Genomic DNA, 12,362 nt, shown 5'->3' on the forward strand with positions numbered 1-12,362 from the left:
CCCTGGGTGTTCTTTGGAAGGAATGATGCTAAAGCTGAAACTCCAGTACTTTGGCCACCTCATGCAAAGAGTTGACTCATTGGAAAAGACTCTGATGCTGAGAGGGATTGGGGGCAGGAGGAAAAGGGTATGATAGAGGATGAGATGGCTGGATGGCATCACCGACTCGATGGATGTAAGTTTGAGTGAACTCCGGGAGTTGGTGATGGACAGAGAGACCTGGCATGCTCCAATTCATGGGGTCTCAAAGAGTCAGACACGACTGAGTGACTGAACTGAACTGAACTGATGTCAAATGAAACTTGCCAGGGCTTTCTTTCATTTTTATAGCCATAATGCCTTCTAAAATTAGTTTTGAATCAAAGAAATAAAAATTTATGGCACCTGGGCTTATGGAAATCTTTCAGCTTGAACTATATAGGTGAAAGTTATTCAACAATAACTTTTGGTAACCTTTTCCTAATGGTATTTGATATGTAATTTGCCTGTGTCTCCTGGCAATCTTTTTTTTTTTTTTTTAATGGGTAGTCTTTACTCAGTGGGGCTTCCCTGATAGCTCAGTTGGTAAAAATCCACTTGCAATGCAGGATACCCTGGTTCAATTCCTGGGTAGGGAAGATCCACTGGAGAAGGGATAGGCTACCCACTCCAGTATTCTTGGGCTTCCCTTGTGGCTCAACTGATAAAGAATGCAATGCGGGAGACCTGGATTTGATCCCTGGGTTGGGAAGATCCCCTGGAGAAGGGAATGGCTACCCACTCCAGTATTCTGGCCTGGAGAATTCCATGGACTGTATAGTCTATGGGGTTGCAAAGAGTCAGACACGACTAAGCGACTTTCAGTTTCACTGTCACTTACTCAATGTCTCATGTTCAGACATCACAAAAGTCCATGTTATCACTACCAATATTTTCATTATCTGAGTATTAACAACATGCACATTCTTTTCTATTTTATTTATTTTTATTTTTTTATCTTTTAGCCATGCCACAGAGCATGCAGGATCTTAGTTCTCTGACCAGGGATCAAACCCATGTCCCCTTCACTGGGAACATGGAGTCTTAACCACTGAACCACCAGGGAGAAATGAGGGAAATCTTTCTCCTGGCAATCTTGACTGGCTTTGATTTCCTGGAAGATCTCTGGAATACTAAACCAATGACATGGGTGGCTAGATAGGCCATTCTCATTGACACGAGTGGTGACTTCACCAGTGGACACATGGTATCCTTTGTTTCCAGCTGTTTTGTATTCCTGCTGGTGCCATCTAAGGATTCAGCCCTTCCATTTGAGTCCTGCTGGTGCCATCTAAGGATTCAAATCCTTCCATTTGAGTCCTAGAAATTGATGTCAATGTAATTCTGCCAGATGAGTTAGGAGCAGGTCTCCAGGGAGGCAGTAGAGGAAGGAAGTTGCCTATCTAAAATGTCAGAAGCACAGTCTGGAGAAAGAGTCCAGGATTAAAATGGTGGGATTTTAATACTTAATTAAACTTAATACTAGTCTTGGAAAAAGGGAAGCAGCAGTGAGGAAAAAAAAAGAGAGAGAGAGAGAGGAAAACGACAACAAGCTGTCTCCCTTAGGAATTAAGGAGATGTTTGTACATGAAAACCAGAGTTGATGTGGAAAAAGCAGTTAATATTCTCAACTACACCAAATATTTCTTTACTATACTGATACAAGAAAAAGAGTAAAGATTTGGGAGATTAGATTCACCCAGGAATAACAGAATTCGTGGCTTAATGTTGCTGGCTAGGACATTAATTTGAAAGCATTTGTGAATTTCTGTATTGGATTTATCTATAAGCCCAAGAAGAAGTGGAGGTGAATATAAATTAGAGACACAGAGTCCACTATAAGCCATAACATGACCCATGGCAAGGAATAATCCATGAGTGATGAAATTGTACTATCCATACCAGGAAAGGGCACAACCTCAGGCTGTACATTCTCATGGCAATTTACAAAAGCCCTAATTTGGAGCCCAAAGTAAGGATAGCCATTCTGTGCAGTTATAACTGTTACATGTATATAATGATCCTTTATTTAGTCCCTATAGCTTCATGCTATTACAACATAATAATAAAGCATGAAAAGAACTCCATCTTTTGGGGTGTCTCCCATCTCTGATATAAAGGTAAACTCTTAGCTGCCGTGTCTGTACCACATAACTAGGCTCTCTGGCCACAGCCAGATGATGAGTGGACAAGCATCCAGTTGAACCAATCTGATGCTGAGAATGAGGAGCTAGTTCTGCCTGGACTATTTCCTTGAATGACAGGACATGAACCAAGAACCTGGGGTATGTCTATCACAGCCTCTGAAGCAGAGAAGAATAATGAAGGCAACTCTCTAGAAGTGGAGGTAAAAGACCTGGAGAGGGAATTCCCTAGCAGACAGAGGGAGAGGGAAAGAACATGAGAGAACAGGAGTCCAAAAGGTCCTGGGGGTTCCTGGTTCCAGTTCTTCCTGAGAACTAAGACTCAGCTACATGTCCTACTTCCTGAGAACTGAGACTCTGGCCTTCTATTGTACAATGAATGCAGTACCCTCCACTTACTTCTGCTAGTTTGAACTTTATAACTTGACACTAAGAGTCCTAACCAAGATGTTGTGGTTCAGTTGCTAAGTCATGTCCGACTCCTTGCACCCCATGGACTGCAGCATGGCAGGCTTCCCTATCCTTCACTATCTCCCAGAGTTTGCTTAGATTCATGTCCATTGGGTTGATGAGGCTATCAACCATCTCATCTTCTGTTGCCCCCTTCTCCTCCTGCCTTCTATCTTTTCCAGAATCAGGGTCTTTTCCAGTGAGTCAGCTCTTTGCAGGTGGCCGAAGTATTAGATCTCCAGCTTCAGCATCAGTGCTTCCAGTGACTATTCTGGGTTGATTTCCTTTGACTAGTTTGATCTTCCTGGTATCCAAGGGACTCTCAAGAGTCTTCTCCAGCACCACAATTTAAAGGTATCAGTTCTCTGGCACTCAGCCTTCTTTATGGTCCAACTCTCACATTCATACCTGACTATTGGAAAAACCATAGTTTTGACTACACAGACTTTTGTTGGCAAAGTAATGTCTTTGCTTTTTAATACGCTGTCTAGGTTTGTCGTAACTTTTCTTCCAAAGAGCAAGTGTCTTTTAATTTCATGGCTAGAGTCACCATCTGCAGTCCAAGATAGGCCCATAGATTTAATATAACTTAATATACCTTATATTCCTCTTATCTAACTGTGAACCACATGGTTCCCTACCTCTGCTTCAGTACAAAGCAGGTCAAAGAGATGAAGGAATGGGAGACACAGTGTTGATATAAAGGTGAGTCTTTTTGTAGAGAAAAAGATATGAGAAATATAACAGATATTATAAAGATATAAGAGAAAAATAGATAAGATAAAACAATTAAGACCTCTTTATTCTCTGCTAGTTATATTCCCAGCCTTAGAGCAGTGACTACATACAGTAGGGACTACTAAATATTTGTTCAACTGAATTTAACATCTCAAACTAATGACTGGCACTGAGTATTATACTTCATGGCTTGTGTCAGAGGCACTCCCCGTAAATGAGGAATGAGAAAAGAATAGATGTTATTCCTGTTATCATTTTATGTTATTGCAGAAACACTAGCCAGTACACTAAGTAAGAAAAAATTATGTAACAAAATGCTATATAAAGTTCTGGGAAGATGGAATTGATTTACATTTCCTTATTCCTCCAGCTAAGTACAACTAAAAACCCTTGACACTATATATAATGTGTATACATATAATGAACATAAAACTCCAAAAGATGGAGAGAAAAAGGCAACCTAACCAGGGAGGTTGGGGATGACTATCAAGGAACATCACGTTAGTGAGTTGTCTGGATTTCCTTTTTGCCTGGAATATTCCAGACTTGTAGTTAAAGAGGCTGTAACCCAGAAACATCAAACTGCACAGAGATCCCCACTCAAATAAGCCCCCCCAAAATTCTGCATTTTCAAGCCAAAGGACCAGGAAAGAGACTAGCAGGACAAAAACATTTGGACAATAACTGTTCTACTTCAGCCAAACAACACAGAAAAACTGTACCCCACCTGCCTGCAAGCAGTGAGCAGGAAGCTTGGACTTCCATCCGCACCAGGCTGTACTGAGGTTGTCCCAAACCCCCTGAGAAGATAGTGTTAGAGGAGGCTGAGTAGGGAACTGAGATTTCCACCCCCAACCAAAGTAACAAGGCACCATCACTCTCCCCACAAGGGTGGTGCGTTAGAGAGACCTAAAGAAGAGTCAGGACCTTCACCACTGCCCTGTGGTAATGAGGCTACTCCACCCCTTCTTCTGTGGTATCAGCAAAGGGCTAGTGGGGAGCCAAAACTCCCACCCCCAGCCACTGGTAATGAGGAGCTTATTTCCTTCATAGGGAGGGGTCAACAGAGGCCAGGACTTCCCTGGCAGTCCAGTGGTTAAGAATCCACCTGCCAGTGCATGGGACACAGATTCAATCCCTGCCCCTGAAAGATTCCACATGCCTCAGGGCAATGAAGTCTATGTGCCACACTGCTGAGCCCATGCTCTAGAGCACGCACTCTGCAACAATTCAAGCCATTGCAGGGGGAAGCCCACACACTGCAACTAGAGAGTAGCCACAACTAGAGAAAGCTCACATGCAGCACTGAAAACCCAGTGCAGCCATAAATAAATAAACAAACTTTTTAGAAAAACAGAGGTCAAGTAGGAATCTGGATTTCCACCACCGTCTTGCAGTAATGAGGTAGCACCTTTTCTCCCCTGCTGGAGCACCGTCAAAAGAAACCAGCTAGCATAGAAAGTTTAAATAAGATTCAGATGCTTACACCATATAATACCTAAGATGCTGAAGTTCCAAAATCAAAAATCATTCATCATACCAAGAACCTGGGAAATCTCAATTTGAATTTTAAAAGATAATCAAGGGACTGACAAATATTTCAAAGTAGCCATTACAGAATGTTTCAACAAGCCATCATGAACAAGTCTGAAACAAATGAAAAAATTTAAAATCTCAGCAAATAATAAAAGAAATAAAGAAACAAATGTAAAACTGAAAAAGCACAATAACTGAAAAAGACTTAACTCAGTGAAAAGGATAAACCTGAAGAGGACAGATAAGGATGGACAGAGGAAAGAATCAGTAAACTTGATGTTTGAACAATAGAAATTATCCAACTGAACAGCAAGAGAAAACAATGAACAGAGCCTCAGGAGCCTATGGGACTATAACAAAAGATTTAGCACTTATGTCATCAGAACCCCAGGAAAGGGTGAGGCCAAAAAGTATTCAAGTATTTAATGGTTAAATCCTTTCATGAGAAATGCTGGGCTGGATGAAGCACAAGCTGGAATCAAGATTGGTGGGAGAAATATCAATAACCTCAGATACGCATATGACACCATCCTTATGGCAGAAAGCGAAGAAGAACTAAAGAGCCTCTTGATGAAAGTAAAAGAAGAGAGTAAAAAGTTGGCTTAAAGCTCAACGTTCAGAAAACTAAGATCATGACATCTGGTCCCACAACTTCATGACAAATAGATGGGGAAACAATGGAAACAGTGTCAGACTTTATTTTTCTGGGCTCCAAAATCACTGAACACGGTGATTGCAGCCATGATATTAAAAGACACTTACTCCTTGGAAGAAAAGTTATGACCAACCTAGACAGCATATTGAAAAGCAGAGATATTACTTTGCCAACAGAGGTCCATCTAGTCAAGGCTATGGTTTTTCCAATAGTCATGTATGGATGTGAGAGTTGGACTATAAAGAAAGCTGAGCACCAAAGACTTGATGCTTTTGAACTGTGGTGTTGGAGAAGACTCTTGAGAGTCCCTTGGACTGCAAGAAGATCCAACTAGTCCATCCTAAAGGAGATCAGTCCCGAGTGTTCATTGGAAGGACTAATGTTGAAGCTGAAACTCCAATACTTTGGCCACCTGATAAGAAGAGCTGACTCATTCAAAAGACCCTGATGCTGGGAAAGATTGAAGGTGGGAGAAGGGGACAACAGAGGATGAGATGGTTGGATGGCATCACTGACTCAAAGGACATGAATTTTGAGTAAACTCCAGGAGTTGGTGATGGACAGGGAGGCCTTGCATGCTGCAGTCCATGGGGTCACAAAGAGTCGGACAGGACTGACTGACTGAACTGAACTGAATGGTTAAAAATCCCCAAACTTGGGAAAGATATAAATCTTTTATAGATTGAAGAAGCTGGAAAAATATCCCAACTAGGACAAATCTAAAGAAATACACATCAAGACACCTCATAGTTATATTTCTTAAAGCTAAAGACAAAGAATATGTCTTCAAAGCAGTGAGAGAAAAACAATGCCTTACTTAACAGGGGAAAAGCAATTTGAATGACTGCAGATTTCTCATCAGAAATTATGGAGGAGTTTCTGTCACACAATCAGTTAGCTCATTTGCTGTTAACACAAAGCATTGTGTTTGAACCCACCCGGGGATGCCCCCTTGACAGAAACCATGGAGGCCAGAAGAAAGTGGCACAGTTTTCAAGTACTGAAAGAAAAGGACGCTCAACCCAGAATTCTATATGCAGTGAAAATATTCATTAGGAATAAAGTGGAAATCAGAACAGTTTCAGATGAAGGAAAACTAAGAGAATTTGTTGCTGGTATCACCTGAAAAGAATGGCTACAGAAAGTTCTCAAAACGGAAATGAAACTTTAAAAGGAGACATTTTGGAACATCAGGAAAGGAGGAAGAACAACAGAAAGAATGAAAATATGGTTAAATACAATTTTCCTTCTCCTCTTAGGTCTTCTAAAGTCTGACAGTTAAAGGAATTAGGTAGGAATACTGTCTAATGTGATTCTAAATATATACACATGAAAATCTTAAGACAATTATAAATAAGGGAGGGTAAACGGACATAAAAGGAGATAAAGTTTCTATACTTCACTTAAACTGGTAAAACATGATAAGTTCTACCTATATAATGTAATAACTAGAGCAACCATTAAGAAAGCTATACAGAGACATACAGTGGAAAATATTATAGATAAATTAAAATGGAATTCTTGAAAAATTATAGGAAAGCAGAAAAAAATAAAACAGAACAATAAAAAGCAGAAGACAAAAAACAGAAAAGCAGACTCAAGCCCTAATACAGTTGACCCTTGAACAATATGGGTTTGAACTGCATAGTTCCACTTGTATGTGGATCTTTTCCAAGAGTAAATACTAGAGTACTGCATCACCTGTACTGGTTTAATCCATGTGTGTAGAACCTCATAAACACAGAACTACAAATGCGAAGGGCCAACTGCAAGGTACATGTGGATTTTCAGCTGCATGGAGCGTCAGTGCTCCGACCCTCATGTTGTCCAAAGGGTCAACCTATATCAGTGATTAGATTTAATGTAAATGGCCTAAATATATTAAAAGATTGGTAGAGACTGTTACAGTAGATCAAGGAAGATCACTACACTGTATACCTATAATACACAAATAAATTAAAAAAAATGATGACCCACTTATATATGCTATTAGAAACTCACTTCTAACATGACAGTTGTCTTAGTTCATTTGGGCTGCTATAACAAAATACCATAGAAGGGGTGGCTTATAAATAACAAATATTTATTTATTACAGTTCTGGAGGGTAGGCAGTCCAAGATGAAGGCATGATAGATTTGGTGTCTGGGGAGAGCCCTCTTTCCAATTCATAGACAGTCATTTTTTCACTGTATCTTCACATGGAAGAATGGGCAAGGGACCTCTCTAGGGTTTATTTCACAAGGGCACTAATCTCATTAATGAGGCAGAGCCCTGATGACCTAATCACCTCCCAAGGGCTCCACTTCCAAATACCAACACACTGTGGATTAGGCTGGGCCTCACAGGTGGCTCAGTAAAGAATCTGCCTGTTAATGCAGGAGATACAGGAGATGTGAGTTCGATTCCTGGTCAGGAAGATCCCCTGGAAAAGGAAATGGCAACCCACTCCAGTATTCTTTCTGAAAAATCTCATGGACAGAGGAGCCTGGAGGAGTCCTCTGAACAAAGAGTTGGACACGACTGAGCAAATGAACATGTGGATTAGGTCATAATACATGAATTTGGGAGAGACACAAATATAGCAATGAGGCAGGCATAATGAAAGTAAAAGGATAGAAAAAGCTGTACCATGCAACCATTACTCAAAAGAAAACAGGAGTGGGTGTGTTTATATCAGGTAAGGTAGACTTCAAAACAAAAAACTGCCAGAGACAGAGATTCATTACATAACGAAAAAGGGTCAATCCATCTAGAAGACACAGCAATCCTGTGCATGCACCAAATAAGAGAACTAGAAAATATGTAAGGCAAAACCTGATAGAACCAGAAGGGGAAAGAGACAAATTCACAATTATAGTTGGAGACCTCAACATCTCCCTCTCAACAATAGAGACACAGAGAATCAGTAAGAATATAGCCAACAATACCATCAACCAACAGAGTCTAATCAACATTTATAGAATATTCCACCCGACAACAGGAAAATCCACATTCTTTTCAAGTGTCTATGGAACATATACTAAGATAGACCATATCAACAGCCATGAAAAAAATTTTAACAAATTTAAAATAATTGAAACCATGGAGGGAAAAGAACTTTCACAGCTGATAAAAGATCTGTAAATTGGTCAGTTATAAAATAAATACATAAAAAGCAATAACAACATTGGCATAAACTATGGTACCAAAATAATCCTATTCACAGAAACAATAAACAAAATAAAGTATGTAGGAATACACTCAACAGTAAATGTGCTGGCGTTATGTGAGAAAAACCATAAAACTTCACTGAGGACTAAATCTTGTAGATATATGTAAGCTTACTATAAAATTTATATGGAAAGGTAAAGAAACTAGAATAGCTAAACAATTCAAAAAACAAGTATATGGTGGGATGAATCAGTTTACTCAATTTCAAGACTTAGTACATAGTTATAGTAATCAAGGCTGTGTAGTATTTAATACTGGAATAAATCCATGAATGCTCAGATAAATCTCCAAATACAAAACAATTCCTATAATTTCCTATACTTGGGAAAAGATACACCTGATTCAGCCAAGAACATTTTGCAAAAGGGTAATGGGGTGAGACTTACTATACGAAATATTGACATGTATGATATAGTTTCAATAATTATTTTAGGGATAGAGGATTACACAGACAGAACCATGGAAGAAAATAGGAAGTTCATAATCAGATCCATGCAAATGTACAAATTTAGTATGAATTTATGTACTTAAAACAGTTGTTTCATGAATTTTGATAGGTTTTCTAGTTGTGGTAAATCAAGTCGTGCATCTTCCTTATATCAGAAACAGACATTCTCTGGCTGCTTTCAGAGAATAAACTGTAGGGGGTTTATTCTCTGGGGCTCCATTGTGATCCAGAAGAGTCTGGAACAGGGGAATGTAGGAGGGGGGCGGCGGTTCTATGAAAAGCCACCTGGATTTAAGCTGATTTTGAAGGAAGAGCCAACAGAATTTGCTACTGAATTAGATGAGTGGGTGAGAAGGAGTGGATTCCAGGATGACTGAGCAACTGGAAGAATAGAGTCCTAAGCTGGACAAGACTGCAGAGGCACAGGACACAAGGTTCCTGGTTCAGGCTGATGCTTATCAGACATCCAGGTGAAGGTGATGAGTGGGCAGAAAATAACAGTACATGCATATAAACATATATATCTGTATTTTCAAGTTTTTCATAATGAATTATATTATTTTTATATTATTTTATCTGAAAAGATATTTTAGAAGTCACTGGTGGGGCTTTCCTGGTGGCTCAGTGGTAAAGAATCTGCCCGCCAATGCAGGCAGATCAGTCCCTGATCCAGGGAGATCCCAAATGCCATGGAGTAACTAAGCCCGTGCACAACAACTACTGAGCCAGTGCTCTAGAGCCCAGGAGCCGCAACAGCTAAAGCCTGCGCTAGAGCCCGTGCTCCACAACAATAGAAGCCACTGCAATGAGAAACCCACACACTGCTACTAGAGAGTGGCCCCCACTCTTGGCAACCAGAGAAAAGCCTGTGCAGCAAGACCAGCACAGCCAAAAATAAATAAATAAAATTATTATTTTTTTAAAGTCACTGGCTAAGGTCTTCCCTGGAGTCTCAGTGGTTAGGATTTCACTTTCCAATGCAGGGGGTGCAGGTCAGATCCCTGGTCAGGAAGCTAAGATCCCACATGCCTCTCGGCCAAAAAACCAAAACATAAAATAGAAACAATATTGTAACAAATTCAGTAAAGACTTTAGACAAGGTCCATATCAAAAAAAAAAAAAAAAAAGTCACTGGCTATATTTTACTGAATTCAGAACTTCTGAATCATATTCATTTCTAAGTTAGCAGATTTTCCCCTTAACGGTTCACAAGAGGTTGAGAAATACATGTAAGCTTCCTAGAGGGAGTAGTGAGTTAAGGACATAACTCCCTGGGAGCCTGGAGGAATCTTCTTAAAAAGGAAGAGTGGGCCAGCCTCCATACCACCAGACAGAGTGACAGCCCAAACCACCACTGAGACAGGATCCAGAACCCCTACGGCATTGCAAATCCCTTCTTAGGACTCTATTTGTAGCTTCTGTCCCTGGCAAATAGCAAGTAATTTAAGTTTTTCTTTTTCTTTCTTTAAGCAGAGAACTCAAAGTGGAGGAAGATCTTTCCTCACTCTGCCTAAGGGGTCAAAATGGCAGCTTCCAAAGTGGAGAAAAGGTACTAAAAGAATGACAGTAAAAAAGGCGAGGAAGCTAGAAAGTAGCTGGATAACAGCACGATATGCAATAGCCAATATTACTTTAAACTAAATTCCATGTGATACCTAATGTATACAAGTATATGAAAATGCTGTGGAATAAGCCCAGGAAGGATGGGTAATGTTCCCGCAGGTCTTTCTGTAAGTAAAAACAATCAAAGCACTGGCTACAAATGGTCAATGTGTGATTGGGAGCCTTTTCAAGTAATAGTCAATATAAGTTAAGGATCAGTCTTAGTGACTTATTCCAAGTCACTCCTTGCCATCATTTTGAAATTATTAAACGGGGCACAGTTCAGAAAGCAAACCTGATGCGTTTATGAGAGATGGAGCCCATGTGCTCTGGGTGGGATCACCTCTGCAGGAGAACGTTACGTCTCCTCTTAAAGCAAAATTCTTGTAGGTTTTTGCCTCTTTACTTTATATTTACATTTAAAGTTCACCTACCATTGTTTAGGAAATCCTATATTTGGGGTGCTTCTTCTATAATAAAATGTCATCATTTGTCAAAACAAAATAGAGTAAAATAAAGGTGGGGGGGGCGGGTAGAGGCTTAGTTAGACCAAACATCCAGGTAAGAAAGCAGGTTGGATTCCACAAACATTGATTACTTGGTATTTGCCAGGGACAGAAGCTACAAATAGAGTCCTAAGAAGGGATTTGCAATGCAGTAAGGAAAAATAAAATCATTACAAAGAAGGGAAAAGGCAAGGAATGAACGTCTATTAGTAATCACTCATTTGCCATTTATTTCATCACAATTAGGCTATGAGTCAGGAGTCCAGGTTTGCAGAGGCAAAAGGCAAACACTTCAACACGAATGCCCAGATTCAGGGGTGAACCCCAAACATTTAACCACAGACTGGTGAGAGCCTCCTGGCCAATTACCAATCCTGCCCAGACAGGTGGTGGGGAAATCCACTGAGAAATGAGCTCACACTTTGTCTTAAAGCATAACCAGAAGTTTCTTACACGCAAGTAACCTCTCTGGCTTTGGCCTTCCAGAAGCCTGAGTTCCTTATGGAGATTCTGAGTAGGGAAAAAAAAAACAACGGGGCAAAAGCTAAAACTGAGGGGATGGAGCAGGACACAAACAGAGGACAAGTACACATCGGGGGGACTAAGTCAGCAGGTGCCATACCAGTGGGGAGAGCTAGGCCTCACTGAGAGGTCCCAGCTCAGTGTGTACCCCAGAGGCTAGAAATTGAAACCCAGTCTCCCAACACTGGCCATTCTTCCAGGACCAAGCTCATGAGAGAAGCAGCAGAGCTACCTCCTTCAAAGGAACTTGGAAATGAGGTCACTGGGGGACTGAGAGACTGAAGATGGGTCTCCTTCCTCATTGTCCAGGCACCAAGGAAGTTTCTCAGATCCTGGGAAGAAGGACGCTTTATTCACACTCCCCAGGATGAATGTGATCAAATTTCCCTCAACCCAGCCATGCTGGAATTCAGAATTCAATTTATTTTGATTTAAAGGGAATAAAGGGAAGCTTCATTTCTTTTACACGGGGGTCTGTGGACTAAGATGAATACCCTTCATAGAGGTTTCACAGCCCCCCAGTCATTTATTT

Source organism: Bison bison, unplaced genomic scaffold, assembly GCF_000754665.1.
Source record: "Bison bison bison isolate TAMUID 2011002044 unplaced genomic scaffold, Bison_UMD1.0 scf7180017864280, whole genome shotgun sequence".
Classification (NCBI taxonomy): Eukaryota; Metazoa; Chordata; class Mammalia; order Artiodactyla; family Bovidae; genus Bison; species Bison bison.